This window comes from Macaca mulatta, chromosome 14 (genome assembly GCF_049350105.2).
Source record: "Macaca mulatta isolate MMU2019108-1 chromosome 14, T2T-MMU8v2.0, whole genome shotgun sequence".
Classification (NCBI taxonomy): Eukaryota; Metazoa; Chordata; class Mammalia; order Primates; family Cercopithecidae; genus Macaca; species Macaca mulatta.
Genome location: NC_133419.1, coordinates 100,164,026 through 100,182,502, shown reverse-complemented (window position 1 = coordinate 100,182,502; position 18,477 = coordinate 100,164,026).

The following is an 18,477-nucleotide window of genomic DNA, read 5'->3' as shown; positions in this document are numbered from 1 at the left end:
TGATTGGAATAGTTTCAGAAGGAATGGTACCAACTCCTCCTGTACCTCTGGAAGAATTCAGCTGTGAATCCATCTGGTCCTGGACTTTTTTTGGTTGGTAGGCTATTAATTATTGCCTCAATTTCAGAGCCTACTATTGGTCTATTCAGGGATTCAACTTCTTACTGGTTTAGTCTTGGAAGAGTGTAAGTGTCCAGGAAATTATCCATTTCTTCTAGATTTTCCAGTTTATTTGCGTAGAGGTGTTTATAGTATTCTCTGATGGTAGTTTGTATTTCTGTGGGGTCGGTGGTGATATCCCCTTTATCATTTTTAATTGCGTCGATTTGATTCCTCTCTCTTTTCTTCTTTATTAGTCTTGCTAGCGGTCTGTCAATTTTGTTGATCTTTTCAAAAAACCAACTCCTGGATTCATTGATTTTTTGGAGAGTTTTTTGTGTCTCTATCTCCTTCAGTTCTGCTCTGATCTTAGTTATTTCTTGCCTTCTGCTAGCTTTTGAATGTGTTTGCTCTTGCTTCTCTAGTTCTTTTAATTGCGATGTTAGAGTGTCAATTTTAGATCTTTCCTGCTTTCTCTTGTGGGCATTTAGTGCTATAAATTTCCCTCTACACACTGCTTTAAATGTGTCCCAGAGATTCTGGTATGTTGTATCTTTGTTCTCATTGGTTTCAAAGAACATCTTTATTTCTGCCTTCATTTCGTTATGTACCCAGTAGTCATTCAGGAGCAGGTTGTTCAGTTTCCATGTAGTTGAGCGGTTTTGATTGAGTTTCTTAGTCCTGAGTTCTAGTTTGATTGCACTGTGGTCTGAGAGACAGTTTGTTATAATTTCTGTTCTTGTACATTTGCTGAGGAGTGCTTTACTTCCAATTACGTGGTCGATTTTGGAGTAAGTACGATGTGGTGCTGAGAAGAATGTATATTCTGTTGATTTGGGGTGGAGAGTTCTGTAGATGTCTATTAGGTCTGCTTGCTGCAGAGATGAGTTCAATTCCTGGATATCCTTGTTAACTTTCTGTCTCGTTGATCTGTCTAATGTTGACAGTGGAGTGTTGAAGTCTCCCATTATTATTGTATGGGAGTCTAAGTCTCTTTGTAAGTCTCTAAGGACTTGCTTGATGAATCTGGGTGCTCCTGTATTGGGTGCATATATATTTAGGATAGTTAGCTCTTCCTGTTGAATTGATCCCTTTACCATTATGTAATGGCCTTCTTTGTCTCTTTTGATCTTTGATGGTTTCAAGTCTGTTTTATCAGAGACTAGTATTGCAACCCCTGCTTTTTTTTGTTCTCCATTGGCTTGGTAAATCTTCCTCCATCCCTTTATTTTGAGCCTATGTATGTCTCTGCGTGTGAGATGGGTCTCCTGAATACAGCAGACTGATGGGTCTTGACTCTTGATCCAGTTTGCCAGTCTGTGTCTTTGAATTGGAGCATTTAGTCCATTTACATTTAAGGTTAAGATTGTTATGTGTGAACTTGATCCTGCCATTATGATATTAACTGGTTATTTTGCTCGTTAGTTGATGCAGTTTCTTTGTAGCCTCGATGGTCTTTACATTTTGGCATGGTTTTGCAATGGCTGGTACCGGTTGTTCCTTTCCATGTTGAGTGCTTCCTTCAGGGTCTCTTGTAAGGCAGGCCTAGTGGTGACAAAATCTCTAAGCATTTGCTTATCTGTAAAGGATTTTATTTCTCCTTCACTTATGAAACTTAGTTTGGCTGGATATGAAATTCTGGGTTTAAAATTCTTTTCTTTAAGAATGTTGAATATTGGCCCCCACTCTCTTCTGGCTTGGAGAGTTTCTGCCGAGAGATGTGCTGTTAGTCTGATGGGCTTCCATTTGTGGGTAACCCGACCTTTCTCTCTGGCTGCCCTTAAGATTTTTTCCTTCATTTCAACTTTGGTGAATCTGGCAATTATGTGTCTTGGAGTTGCTCTTCTCGAGGAGTATCTTTGTGGCGTTCTCTGTATTTCCTGGATTTGAATGTTGGCCTGCCCTACTAGGTTGGGGAAGTTCTCCTGGATGATATCCTGAAGAGTGTTTTCCAACTTGGTTCCATTTTCCCCCTCACTTTCAGGCACCCCAATCAGATGTAGATTTGGTCTTTTTACATAATCCCATACTTCTTGCAGGCTTTGTTCATTTCTTTTTCTTCTTTTTTCTTTTGGTTTCTCTTCTCGCTTCATTTCATTCATTTGATCCTCAATCACAAATACTCTTTCTTCCAGTTGATTGAGTCGGTTACTGAAGCTTGTGCATTTGTCACGTATTTCTCGTGTCATGGTTTTCATCTCATTTCATTTATGACCTTCTCTGCATTAAGTACTCTAGCCATCAATTCTTCCACCTTTTTTTCAAGATTTTTAGTTTCTTTGCGCTGGGTACATAATTCCTCCTTTAGCTCTGAGAAATTTGATGGACTGAAGCCTTCTTCTCTCATCTCGTCAAAGTCATTCTCTGTCCAGCTTTGATCCGTTGCTGGCGATGAGCTGCGCTCCTTTGCCAGGGGAGATGCGCTCTTATTTTTTGAATTTCCAGCTTTTCTGCCCTGCTTTTTCCCCATCTTTGTGGTTTTATCTGCCTCTGGTCTTTGATGATGGTGATGTACTGATGGGGTTTTGGTGTAGGTGTCCTTCCTGTTTGATAGTTTTCCTTCTAACAGTCAGGACCCTCAGCTGTAGGTCTGTTGGAGATTGCTTGAGGTCCACTCCAGACCCTGTTTGCCCGGGTATCAGCAGCAGAGGCTGCAGAAGATAGAATATTTCTGAACAGCGAGTGTACCTGTCTGATTCTTGCTTTGGAAGCTTCCTCTCAGGGGTGTACTCCACCCTGTGAGGTGTGGGGTGTCAGACTGCCCCTAGTGGGGGATGTCTCCCAGTTAGGCTACTCAGGGGTCAGGGACCCACTTGAGCACGGAGTCTGTCCCTCCTCAGATCTCAACCTCCGTGTTGGGAGATCCACTGCTCTCTTCAAAGCTGTCAGACAGAGTTGTTTGCGTCTGCAGAGGTTTCGGCTGCGTTTGTTATTGCCCTGTCCCCAGAGGTGGAGTCTACAGAGACAGGCAGGTTTCCTTGAGCTGCTGTGAGCTCCACCCAGTTCGAGCTTCCCAGCAGCTTTGTTTACCTACTTAAGCCTCAGCAATGGCAGGCGCCCCTCCCCCAGCCTCGCTGCTGCCTTGCCGGTAGATCACAGACTGCTGTGCTAGCAATGAGGGAGGCTCCGTGGGTGTGGGACCCTCCCGGCCAGGTGTGGGATATGATCTCCTGGTGTGCCTGTTTGCTTAAAGCGCAGTATTGAGGTGGGAATTACCCGATTTTCCAGGTGTTGTGTGTCTCAGTTCCCCTGGCTAGGAAAAGGGATTCCCTTCCCCCTTGCGCTTCCCAGGTGAGGCAATGCCTCGCCCTGCTTCAGCTCTCGCTGGTCGGGCTGCAGCAGCTGACCAGCACCGATCGTCCGGCACTCCCCAGTGAGATGAACCCAGTACCTCAGTTGAAAATGCAGAAATCACCGGTCTTCTGTGTTGCTAGCGCTGGGAGTTGGAGACTGGAGCTGTTCCTATTCGGCCATCTTGCTCCGCCCTCCCGGGAGTGGAAATATATTTAAAGAAAGGAGACAAGGACAAAAAGGATAGCAAGCACTAAGATGAAAGAAGATGTGTTTGTTGATTGAGTTGTTTTTTTATGTCAATGAACTTGGTTTTTCAGTGAAGTCAACAGAGGAGGCAGCATTTCATGAGGCTAGGGATCTTAAAAACTTTTTTATTCATTATGTGTTAGAAAATATTTTATAATTAACTATGGCATACACACACATTTATAGATATATATTCATGTCCAAGTTATGTCTTAAATAAATAAAAAAAAAAACCCTGGATACTTATATTATTTTGTACTTTCAAATTATAAACTATCAATTCTATTGTGATGTATTGTAATTTATTTTTAAGTTATTGTGATAATACAACTATTGGTAATTAATAATATTAATTACTATACATAGCATTTACTGAGCATTGGCAGCACTGTAATAAGATTTTTAAAGACATTTTCTTACATCGTTTGGGAGGTGGTATTTTCTCCATTTACTAATATGGAAAATGGGGTTGAGAAAGATTAACTTTTTTTACATCTCAAAGCTACAAAGTGTCAGAGCTGGAATTAGAACACACACACACACACAAACACACACACTATAAGAAGTATTCATATATATATAGTAGAGGTATTCATATGTATCTGTAGTTTTTATTAATATACTAATCTCAAGATGAGGATTGCTACCTCACTATTATGAAAACATAAAAAGTAAATCACAGTTAATTATATTTCCATAATATTTGAATTAATCCAAAAGATACTAATTGTATATCAAACATTTACTATATTATACATGTTTACAATGTACTGAATGATATAAGCCTGAGGTTTACTGTGCTTAAAAAGCAGCTTCTCACAAAATTGTAAAAGCAAGCCAGATTTTTAGTCTCTCTGAATACTGGTACTATCCTCTGTTAAAAACAAAAAGAGTAATGAAATATTTTAGAATGTTAACACATATTTCAGACAAGTCAAAAAAATTAGCCTATTTGAGATTAGTTTTTGTCACCACGATATCATACATTCAAATTAGGGATCTTAAACAAGAGAAAATACTAGCACAAAGCAAATATAATAAGTTTACTGCTCCTAAATTATTAAGCCCCAGGTATAAATTGATGAAATAGCACTGCATAATAGAACATTCTGTGATGATGGAAATATTTGCTATATCTGCTCAGTCTAATATGGTAGCCACTAGTTACATGTGCCTACTGAGCAAGTGAAGTATGGTTAGTGTTAATAAGAAACCACATCTCTAATTTAATTTAATTTTAATTAGTTTAAATGTAAATGTGTAAGGCTACTTGTAGCTAGTGGTCAACACAGGGGTAGAGGATCAGTTCTGAAAGGTAGTATCCTTTTCTTCCCTAAAAGTTCCTAAGAAGCGATGTATTATTTTAGTAGTCAATGACAGAACAGATCAAAAAAAAAAAGAAAATAATTTTATATCTTGTAGGCTTTGAAGATGATTTTGCTATTCAAAATATAAATCATAAGTATAATTAGATTTTTATGGAATCTAATTTTTATTAAGATCTTTATGTTAGGTATTAAATTCAATCATGTCCATAAATTACAATGAATGAAGTAATATACAAAACAAATTAGAAATTTCTCAATTATCCCAAATTTCTTCAAGAAAAAAGGTATGAAATATATTTTCAAACCAGCTGAGATACAGAGATTTGGGAGCAATATATTTTTACAGCATGAACGTGTGACATCTTAGCTAGGAAAGGGCAAAATTTCTTTTCTCATTCTGATCGGCTTTCACTAAAGTAGAAGCAAGAGAGAGACAAACACCAGGAAGAAGGATAAATCAATACTTTTCATTTCCTAAGAAAAATGGTTCTGTACAAATAAAGCTGACTCCTCCCTTTGGGCTACACTAGAGAAGTGGACCTAGTATTCAACGACATTTAACATTTTGTTTAAGTGAAGTGACATTTTGTGTTGAGAACAGTCTACAAGGCGTTAAATAAAAATAATTTTGTTTCCTCTTTTCTGTTGACGTTAACATACATGAATGAGATTAGAGAATAAAATCACATGGACAATATAGACTTCCCAAGCCCCAAACAAGAATTGGTGCATATGTCCCTTCTGTTTTTGGCTTTTTCCCATTTAGAACACTCGCCTCATAACTCTAGGATTTAGGTATCTAACTAGTGGTTTTCCTTATTCATTTTTCTTTCCATGACATGCTAAGCTGTCAAGCCAAGGACATCCCCATGGCACAATCATTGTCATTTGTATTGTATAAATTTAAAATTGTTTAGACAGGCTTTCAATGTCTCTGTTAGAAATGTAACATATACTTTACTCTCTCAATGTAAATTTCTTAATTTGATTTGACTACAAAATTTTATGAGGAGTATTTTCTTTAAATGTTATGTTATAATTTTTTAAAGTCAATATAGGAACTGGTATAGATACACTAGCTTATATTTATACTTCTGCTAATATTAATTTGATTTTTAATACATTGAAAACTAAATGTGTATGTAGAAACCAAAATAACTGTTTCTTCCTGCAGTCACATTGGAATGGTATATGTTTCTGTTTTATTTGAATACCATTAACACTTTGTTTAATGTAAGTAACATGATGCAGATTAATTTTTATATTGTGTGCATTTTGCCATCGTTCCCATGTTACGTAACAGGATATCGCTAAATGTGAGAAAAGAAAATAATTAAAATTATACTTAATTTAGGTAAAATATAATTAAGTAAAAAAAAATCATTTTTGCTGGGCATGGTGGTGTGCTCTTATAGTCTCAGTCACTCAGGGGACTATGATGGGGGGATTGTTTGAGGATTTTGAGGCTGGCATGAGTAACATAGCAAGACCCTATGGCTAAAATAATTTTGTAAAAATAATATTTTTTCTTAGATTAAAAAAGTTTGCATTTGTTACCTTTCTATAAGCCCTTCATAGCAAAACTCTATGTTGACAAATCAGTGAGTTATGATTTGCAGGAAAAAAAAAAAGACTGCTTACTTAACTAGATCTCTATTGAATATAAAACACGAATACAGAGACAGCATACGACAATGTTTAAAAGCACATATTCTTGGACCAACCTACTGGAGCATGAAACATGACACAGCCAGTTAGTTTTGTGACATTGGGAAAGATACATAGCTGCTCCTTGCTCAGTTTTCTTATGAATAAATTGACTAATTAAAACCTTTATATCATAAAGTTGCAGTGAGAATTGAATACGTTTTTATGTATAAACCTTGGAGGGTTGAGTGAAAGACAGTAATACATTTTGTGATAGTTTTAAAATATAACACCTACCAGTGGAACCTAATTCCCCTCCATTTGATTGTGGTGTACTACTTAGTAACTTCTAACAAGCCGAATATGGTGAAAATGCTTGAGTGTGACTTCCGAAAGTAGGTCATAAAACACATTGAGGCTTCTATCTTTTTTCTTGGATCAGTCAGTCTGGGCAAGGCAGCTACTAAGCACTGAGGACACTCAAGCTGGGCTAAAGAAATGTCCACGTGGTAAAGGACTAAGGACTTTTATCAATAGTCAGTAAGGACCTGAGCCCACCTGCTGACAGTTTTCTGAGTTCTCTTGGAAGTGAATTCTGTAGCTCTAGTTAAGCCTCTGGATCACTACAGCCCCAGTCAACACTTTGATCACACCTGCATGGAAAACCTCTTGCTAGAAATACCCTACTTTGTCCTTCACAGACCCTTAACCCTCAGAAAATGTGAGACGATAAATATATGATGCTTTAGGCTGTGCATTTTGGAGTAATTTGTTATGTAGCAATAAATAACTAATACAAGTGTTATTATGATTTGAGTCTAAATTGCACTGATAATGCTATTCCAAAAATGAATAAATTTTGTTAAAGTGTATTTTCCCATCCCATAAATAAAATGGTTTCAGATGTTTTACAACAACTGAAAAGTAGAACTAACAGTTTCCAGGATGAGCATTAATGCAATATGGATAAAAAGATACTATTTTAATTACCATATGTGTTTTTTATCAAAATAAATATCTAAAACAAATCAAAAGATGCACTTTCCATTAATGTTATACATCACACTTAATTGCTCCCACTTCAAAATTCATAAGTCTGATTAAATTAACTTTTTATGTCCTGAGGTGCAAATTAATTTTATATCAACATAAGATTATTTTTGTTACACAACATAAGTTGTTTTACAAATGGAGACTATAAAACTAGGTAAACTATGCCAGTTTGTACACTCATTCATCCATTTATCTAGCAAATATTTATCATGTTCCAAACACAGCTCTATACTCTGAAGATGTAATGTGTGAAGACAGACATGATTCTTTTAGTTCATGGAGCTTTTAGTCTAGGAGAGTATGTTGGTAACAACCCTGATTATCATCTAAATAACACAAAGGAAACGTTAACCAAATCATGCCCATTACGTTGAATACAAAAATGCATTTTATGTAGAGTCCCTGTTTCACAGATGTAATTGTCATACAGGATAGAACAGAGCTGCCATGGTTGTATTGGCACCATGTTTCAAAGTGGATTTGGCATTAGTATTATTTCTTCTTAAATACATGAATGACAGCATATAGGTGTAATATTAGGAAGGCTGGGGGACGGTCTCTGTTCTAAATGCCAATTACTAATTTCACTTTAATTCACAAAATTTTATTAATAGAAAAACATTTTGTGCTCCAAAAATGAAGACAAACCTTAGCAGAGCTGGTAGAGGTCATATGTAGACTATTTCAGGAAACATTGGAGGAAGAAGACTCATTCATAATATATTCGAAGTTATATTCCCAATTCTGATGGAAAAAAGGAATGGTGTCATAGAACAAAAATACTGTTCCTGAAGGTTTTGGGGGTAGGTTTCCACTGATGAGAGGTAAGAAGGTAAGAATGTGCTGGAAAAATTATTATTCATGAATTTTGAGAATTATAGCATAATGTCAGGGATGTTTTGTTTATTTAGAAGTACTGAAGATGGTATAGATTAATTTGGAAAAATAAAAAATGCATACCCTAACGAAAAACTATTTTAAATATTCATTCTATTGTGGTTTTTAAAATTGCTTTATACATGTATTACTCAATAAACACATTTCAAAGCATAACATTATACCTCATAACTATGTACAATTACTATATCACAGTCAAAAATAAAATAAAACACAAAAATATGGAATAGTGTTTTTAAGGGCTTGGAGCAGTAGGGATAAAATGAGCACAGAATGCAAATGTACATGATTGGTAAGTAAATAAAGAGACTGAGAAGGGCACACACACCAATCCTAACAAGTTTTATGTAAGGTTAGTCCATCGCCTTTAAGTGTTTACCAAGTCTATGTTTTTCTTCTGCATTTTTTCCCAAATAGAGTGTTTGCTATTTCAGAAGAAAAGCATAACAGCTACCCAATTGAATAACATAGTATCAATTATATTATAAAATAGAGTCATCTATGAATATCAAATTACACAATTTATATCTAATTCTTGTGGGATTCCTTTGCTCTAAGAGACATAATGCTTATGAAAATAATCCTCCCCTAGAAGTAAGTTTATAACATTATAGATTACTTACCTGAAATAACTTCACTTATACTATATTTATATTTCAAATTGTGTAGACTCCTAGACTTACAAAATGTGTCCAGTGGAAGTTTGGTCAATACTTTTGTTAATGTAAGATATCTCTGGACACGAAGGAAGACCTTACATTACCTCTGAGTAAGGGCAAAACAGGTTTAAAAAATACATGCCTTGCCACACACATCGTACGAGATCATTGCTTGTTTACAAACATATACATGTTTAGAATAAAAATTGGTATGTTCTATATGTAGGTCAGTGCTAAATGCCAAGCAACAAACAAATAGGTCAGCTCTTCTGAGTACACTATTTCTTTAAACAATCTTTATATTATTAATTAGTTTATCTCCCTCATGATTTAAAAAAAAAAAAATCAGGGAACAAATAAAAATATATCATGTATATATCATTAAACTATTACCTAAAGTGATAAAATGTAACATAAATATAACTCAGGAGATAATTAATCATGGTATTTTAAAAATAAAGAAAATGAGAGACAGAAAAGGATTTAACAAAAGGCACTTAAAGAGTCTCCAGCAGAGATGGAAATAAGACTAAAGCATCAGGCAGCTCTACCACACCCAACATCATGGTGCTTTGGCACTTCGACAGGATGATTAACTTTGACAGGTTAAATTAACACAAACATAAAACAGAGGAAATCTATCCTTGCTTGTCTCTCTGCCAGGAAATACAAGCCTGTAATTGCTGCGATCCAGCTCTTCAGCATAAAACAGGCCAAATGCTTACATCAAGAGATTGATTTTTACGGAGCAAGACTCTACTCTGATTTTAGGGTCATTGGAGATTAGTGTCCTTTCACAACAGGGTTTTCTCTTTAAATTCTACCTGGGTTAAATGTAGGTACATCTAAATACCATGGACTTTCTAAACATATCCTTTAAAAGGAACTAGACAATCATTAGACCAACGCTCTAAAAGGAATTATGTAACTACACTCAAAGCCTTTATTTCATATCCAAATTTTTTGGAAGGACAAATGAACACATTTGAGCATATATTTGTTCAAAAATATATTTGATGTGTGTTGACTGAATTATTCCTCACTGATTATGCATACTACCCTACCAGACATTTTGGTTTGCACATTAAAGATATTATGACTTCTCACTTCTTTACATAAAATTCAATGAATAAACACCTTTCAGGGTCCTTGTTTTCATGATAAACAATGTAGGGACTAATAGTGATCTTTTTGCAGTATTTTTTCAATAATGCTTTTATAATTTTCCATTATATTGTATTGTATTTTATATATGATCTAATATTATAATTATTACTTTATTAATTTACTCATAATTTTCCATTTTATTAAAAATAATCTTATTAAACTGAATTTAACCTTTGGAAATGGTTAAATCATTTTGGTCAGTGTTGATATGCTTGTTTCTGGCTTTGTTTTTATAAATTCTCCAATTCATTGGTTCTACTCTCCAGTCCAAGCCATTGGCTTCTTGGCACCTTTCTTTAACTCTAATAGCTACTTTTTATTCTGGGTTTATTGAACTGTCTTAAACACTTTATACGCATTATATTTTTAAATCTCAAAACAGATCTTAGTTGAGATAATTGGAGCTCAGAGAGATTAAGTAACTTGACTGAAACCAAATAGCTAGCAAACAGCAGTGATGATTTAAAATGAGGATTGCCAAATACCTTAACTAAATAAGAAATATCTCTGTCATGTGGACACCATGCTCTTGGTTCAACTTGCACCCAAACAAGACTTGATCCTTTTTATGATATGTGTGTGTGTGTGTGTGTGTGTGTGTGTATGTGTGTGTGTGTGTGTTTACATGAAGGGAGGGGAATAAGAGAGACCTCTAAGTTTGGCATAATTGATAGAAGAGAAATACAAGGATACCATGAATATCTGGAACTCACAGATGAATCCATATATTGCAATGTGTTAGTGCATTAGAATATGAAGCAAATGGAATTCAATGAAATGGATGCTTATTCACTTATTAATGTTCTTCATTGATTTTATGGGAAGCTTACAATGGTTTTATGCCCTTTCATCAAAAAGAAGATGGAGCCAATTTAAACGTTTTAATTGTTGGAGTTAGAAATAGATTTGCTTTTATCAAATCAATATTGCCTTGACCAAGTATCAATTAAACTAACAAGGCTCCTACTATCACATGAAGGAAGGGGTTTAATTAAATTTCTTTCTCTCACTTTCATAATGAGAGAAAAAGATAAGTGTTACATTTTTTAATTGCACATAGACTCTAACATAGATACCAAAAATATAAGCGTTAGAAAGATTGAAATTTACATTAAAGGCACAAACTGAAAAAAAAGATGTTTTCTTCATCATCCCATTTTCCATATTTCTAAGAATATTTCCACCATTTACCTTTTTTCATCTTAAAAAAACTAGTAAACTCACGTGGTTATTTCATTGTTAGAACTAGTTGGAAGTTCACATTTTCTATGAACAAACTTAGCATTGGGAATTCTGTTGTCAATAGACAATGACTTACTAAGGTCTCAGTCGTCTTCAGAATACTATTTCTATCCTTGTCTAGTTGGCTTTGGGGTATTAGTGTCATTCCTCTTCATTCTTCTCCATATTACCAATTGAGAAGTTTTGGAATTCACTTCTTATCCATACTCCCCACCCTCTTTTAAAGCCTTCTCTTATTCTCCACTACTTACAGAATGCAGTTCAATTTTCCTTAGGATTAAATACAAAACACTTAAATCTTCCGTCTGTCCATAGTCCAAGATGACAGAGCACTTGGACTAACTGCAATTCTATAAAAACTGCAGCTCTTATTTTTGTTGTTATTTGAGGTTGCGCATACTTACCTGTCTCTGCTGAAAATGGCTTCTCTCATCACCTTTTCTGGCAAAGTACACTTGTTCCTCATTATTTGTTCAGGGCACCTCCCCGCATACTAAAATTGTAGATGCTCAAGTCCCTTATAAAAAAATGGCATAAGCTTTGCTTGTAACCATTATGCAATATATGTCAAAATAATACATTATGCTATGTTGGCACAATCTGTTTATAGTTTAAAGTGCTTCCTCCCATATGCTTTATTCATTTATTATTTTTTTTTAAGACAAGGTCTTGCTCTGTTGCCCAGGCTGAAGTGCAGTGGTGCAATGATTACTCTCTACAGTCTCAAACTCCCAGGGTCAGGCAATCCTGCAGCCTCAGACTCCAAAGTAGCTAGGAATACAGGCACATGCCACCATGCCTGGATAACTTTTAAAAAATCTTTTGTAGAGATGGAGTCCCAGCAAGTTTCCCAGGCTGGCCTTGAATTCTTGGCCTCAAGCAATCCCCCCACCTATGCCTCGCAAAGCACTGGGATTACAGCTGTGAGCCACTGTAACTGGCCTCTCCCATATCTTGAAATCATCTCTAGATTAGTGATAATATCTAACAATGTATATGCTATGTAAATAGATGTTATAATGCATTTTTAAAATGTTGTATTGATATTATATATTTATTTAGTTAGTTAGTTCAAATATCGTCAATTCTTGGTCAATTGAATTCATGAATTCAGTGGGCTATATTACTCATTCATCCAGAAACAGATCAAACACCATTTCCTTTCTGAACTTATTTTTATACTTCCCCTGCTTCCGTCTTCCTCTGACAAACTTAATCACTTATCCTCTGTTCCTCTTATATCTTGTACATTTGTATCATTGAATAAATTATGTTCTATTGTCACAATCTGTTTATATATTTGTTTCCATCACTGAAATTCAAATTCAGTAATTCAACATTAACCTTCTATTTATCATTCTATACCTTATGCCAAACTTAGAGCTTAATATAGTATATAGTAGACACTTATAGCTACTTATTGAGTGACTGAGATTTTATTATTTTAAAATCTATTTCATTCAATAAAGTAGTAAAATGTATTATGGTGATGGGTGGAGAACAGTAAGCAATAAGTAATACTGGTGTAATGGATGATTTCTTTTCTAAGATAAAAATATATAAATATAAATATAAATATGAGTTGGGTGGGAAGGGTCTGGATAAGAGTTTCACATAAATTGCTGAAAATTACAACTTAAAAATCAAGCAGCGATTTAGTTTCTACATTAGAAAGGGAAAAACCCTCAGCAAGACATCAAATATTTCTACCTTTGTTCTGCAAGCTACAACACCTCTAATCCTTTTGCCTAGAGCTTCAATCACGCCAATTTTCAAATATGTTGTCTTTCCCTGTTTTATTGTCTTTCAGCTACATTATGCACTAAACCAATTAATTAGAGCACCAAATAATAGGGCCACAGTTCCAAATTAACTTTCAATATTATCACCCTTTTGCCAGTGGCAAAAGCAAAGATAACAATGATAAATCTATACTCTTTATTACTAAATACCTATTAAAATAAATGATTCAGTAAAAATATTTGGACACAATTCTACAATATGTGTGACTATTTCCTGTTTTTACAGTCTATATGAAGAAAAAACATTTTTTTCTCCATTATTATTTTCATTCAAAATTCTTCTCTATATGCCTTACTCTTCTGGGTTTTTCAAGTAACTAATTTTTAAAAATTCTTTTGGAAAGGGCAAAGTTAGTGTATCATTCTAATAATACATGGAGCACGCCTAAGTTTTAATTGTTTATCTTATTTCACTTAAACTCTTAAATACATTTATCAGGGAGATTTTGCTTCTTTTTTGTAGCTTACATTAACAATCTTTGCAATAAAAGTATCTAAGGGTCTTCACTACATTCAAAGAATTATAAAAACATAAAATTAGCTGATAACAAAATTTTCAAGTAGCAATATTACCTACCCTGTCATGCTGAATTTTAACATAAAAAAAGAAGATAAATTAATATGCATTTTCTTGGAAAAATAGCAGATTTTATTTTACTGCAGAAATTGTTCTTGGACAATATCTTATACTAATACACATAAAAATAACTTCTTAGTTTAAGATCAAGTTTGTGAACTTTGTAAAATTAATGATGAGAGAGGATTTTTAACAGATCTAACTTTAGGCATACATTGCTTGAAAATTCCAGATGACTGAACAAATTCTAAGGGAAGGTTTTCTCAAACTATGTTGCATGATTGAATAAAATCTATCATCTTCATGTTGTATCACTGCAAAGTAGGCCAAGTGTGTCTCCCTTTACCTCTGCTTTTATATGTAGCATTTCCCCTGCTCCAGGTACCCAGTGAATTCATATTACAAATCCCCAAATATAGCATCTTACAATCCAAAGATCGTAAGACTTTAACTTAATGCTTCCCACAAAATCTATATTTACAGGTTTATATATGATAGATGTTTATATCTTAAAGTTACATTTAATTAATTTCAATAAAATAAAATTAGGATTAAGTGCACAAAAGGGGTAACAATATCCAAACAAATTTTGCATAAGTAATTTAGCCTATAAGTTCTAAGAAAGGTACAATCAGGAATAATTAAATAATATTATTAAATAATATTAAATAATATCTTCTTGTATAAAATTTAAAATAATCATTAGTCTTCACTGTTCACAGTTGTAGAAATAGCTATCCTGTGAGCATGAGTTATGCTATTTTATAACTGAAAATTATAGAATATTTGTACTTTTATTGAAGTATGTAGCTGATATTTTTTCCTTACAATGCCTGCAATCTCAATCGCAAGGGTCAATATAAATATACCAGAAAAATACAGCCAGAATTGTAAACAGCTTATAAAGTAAATGATAAATACTTATCGATTAACTGAGTTAACAGACTATTAACCTCAAATATGCACAGGATTTTGCTTTGGGTAACAACTAGAGTAGTATTTGGCTACTTAGACTTTTCATAAGATAAGTAAAATGAAAGAATTTTTAATCAGGGTAATATGGTAAAAACCTGTCTCTAAAAAAAAAAAAAAAAAAAATTAACAGCTGGTTGTAGTGGCACACACATGTGGTGGTGTTGTCCCAGCTACTAGTGGAGCTGAAGTGGAAGAACCACTTGAACCCCAGAGGTCGAGGCTGCTGTGAGCCATGATCACACCACTGCCTTCCAGTCTGGGTGACAGGGCAAGAAACTGCCTCAAGAAATAAAAATAAAATATTTTTTTGTTTCTCCCTTTTTCCCCCAAAGCGAGAATTCTGAACCATTTTTATTTTTATACAGACTTTCTTAGATGTTCATATGTATATGTGTCATAATCAGAATAAATTTCCTGGAAAAATCATTAAATAAAACTAATTTTTCATAAGATATTGAGGTTTTTCACATGTAATAGACTTTTGTACAATTTTAGGTATATTAGTGTGAGGTTCTTAAATTTTGTTTCTGCTATTCATAAGATTTGAAGATGATAAAGCTCAATTGACATGTACAATCATTGATCACTGAGCATAACAGAATTTTTCAAAAGGATAGTTTGTTCTCCAGGATAAAAGTAAGGAACTAAGATGAGGGTAGAGTCAGCAATTGTGCTGATTACTATTGGCATCGCGCAGGAAGCACCTTACATGAAAAAGAGAGTAGAAAATACATAAAAACCACCTGATATATCTGCCTGTGCTCAAAATTACCTCCCAAATTTCAGAAAATCAAATTATTAGTTTTCAGAGGACTTCTTAAGAAAGTAGGACCTTTTGCTGACTTAATTCGTTACACTTAGGGATCATATGGCTGATGTATTCTATGTAATGGAAAGCATGGCATCCAATAAAATCCATTTTGACATAGGGAAAGAAAAGGGAGTTACAATATTCAAACCTATCCAGCCTTCATCCTTTCTTATTATCTTTCACCTTAAGAAGTGTTCTTAAGAATCAACAGTAAAGTAATTCTGTGCTAGGTATCGCAGGAGAAAGAATAAATTGTAAGCCAATACCATTACCCTTAACTAACTCATAAATATGAAGAAATGCATAAATAAATATTTTAAATAATAGAATTCAATTTACAATTTTTAATTAAGAAGGGCCCCTTAAAATAAAATAGAATAAAACATGTTTTTTATAATATAATTTTAAACATTAATATAAACAAACTTCATTTGGTATTCATCCATATGTATACATAAAATATAATGAAGTAAAAAAAAAAAAAAAAAAAGAAACAAATAAGTCTATGATAAGCAGTACATGTTTTTTGGCCCAGAAGACAAGGAGGTTAATTATGGCAACATTTTGAAAGAGACATTATAGAGTAGACAAAATATAATCTGTGCTCCTGATTAATAAGTGAAACCTAGAGAATAAATAATGGGAAGAAGTATCCCTAGAAGATAATCAATAATAGTAGCTATCATTATGATTACTCTCATAATAATTATCATCATGAAATTCCATTATCAAAATAATAAAAACAAAGTATTTCTAAAGTTAATTTCAAGTATTTTTGTTTTAAGGGTTTCATATAGATTGTTTCATTCATTCATCATGAATTCTCTCTGAGTAAGATCCAGTTTTAAAAAGGGGAAACAGGCTTGGAGCTTAAGCCTCTTTCCTAGGGCCATAGAGTTAAAAACATTAGAGGTCAAAGTCGTATCTCGGTACTCTATCTCCAAAGACCATGCTTTCAAATGTCATGGTTTAATCCCTGCTTAAAGAAAATTTTGAGAGGAGGAAATGTCATGAATCTCAGAGACTATATGATCACCAGTATGGTTTAAGCATACGGTTCACATTAGAAAAAAAACCTTAATTTTAGTAGCTCAATTAGGAGATTTTAGGCTAAGGAATATCCTTAGAGAATCCTTGTGTAGATGGAATTCCCCAGTAATTGATGGAGGGCTGTTGTACATCAGCTTTGCTTTCTCTTGCCTTAGGAAGTCTCTATAGTATTATAATTTACAGGGATTTAGACTCCGATGTCAATCAGATTGTACTGAAAGTTATGCCACAAATGTGTCATAATAAAAGTACATGCTTTGGGGAAGTCACTCTAGATGTATATTAGAATGATATCAAATTCAAATATACCTATCACCTTACCCATCTTCAAAGAGGGTAGTTATGATGATGTTCATTATGAAAATTACACCACAAAACTGACAAATGTGTATGCATCAGAGTCTAACTGCTCAACCCCAGGGGAATATTACTTCAAGTGTCAATGTCCCTGTTTATATGAAATGGATTAATAGAATTTTTTAACACAGCATTTTGGCATTAGCATTTATTTTAGCCCAAAGATAATAGTGTTAAATTGTTTTATTTTCTATTGTGTTATTTTGGAGGTTACTGACAGTTTTCAGTCAAATATAGATAAATGAAACACGTTCAGAATAAACCTGCTCTTATGTATATATAAGATATAATAGCTTCAAAAGTAAACATTTTAAACAATCAATGTTTTACTACATTAAACCCAATACATAGGGGTTATTGAGTAGGTATTTCTATTTTGTTGCTCTTATAAGGATATTGTCTGAGAATAATTACACATTTTAATTTTAAAATCTCAATTACATATCATAATTAGCTCTAAGATTCAATTTTCTTATTACTTATTATTTTAACCAATATTCATGGTACTTATGGTATGTAACATTGTATATGTTCATTTGTTTTACATTACTGTTAGCTACTAAATATTACAGATATTTTATAATATGCATGTATTCTAGGACTGCATATTTTTTACTGGTTGAATATAATGGCATGGTAGATTTTTAGATAAATACAAGTTTTGACAGTTGAAAAAGGGGATCATTCTATAATCTCTTTAAGTTTAACTATAAATACAGATTCATCACAAGTAGCTCCAAGTAGCTGTGCAATAGAATTCAACTAAGAGTAAAACAAATGCCCACATCTTGCTTCTGAAGAGTTTGAAATTTCCCATCAGTGATGTTATACATACATAGCATTTGTAGGATTCCTAAGTGCTCTCACAAGTCCCATTGAAACTGAGATAATACCATGAGATCAGCTTTATCTTCATTTTACAGACAATAAATTTGGTTTAAATTGCTCAAGGACACATAGCTAGTAATTGGGAACATGTGAATAAAACCTTGATAACCATCCAATAATACCATAGTTTTTCTACACACTGTCTCTCTAAAAACAAGAGGATTGTGCATATGAAATAAGAATGTTGATGCTAATTTTTAGTTGTGTGTAGTTTTCTGGCTTTCAGAAATAATCATGTGAACCAAATTTTGAAACAAAGTAGAGTTACATTTGGTAACATTTAAAGGAAGAGATAAAAGAATCTCCTTTTGATGATTGTGAGATTGTAAACTTCCAAGATATATTTTACATTTAAAAATCATCACAATATTGATTTCATCCTTTC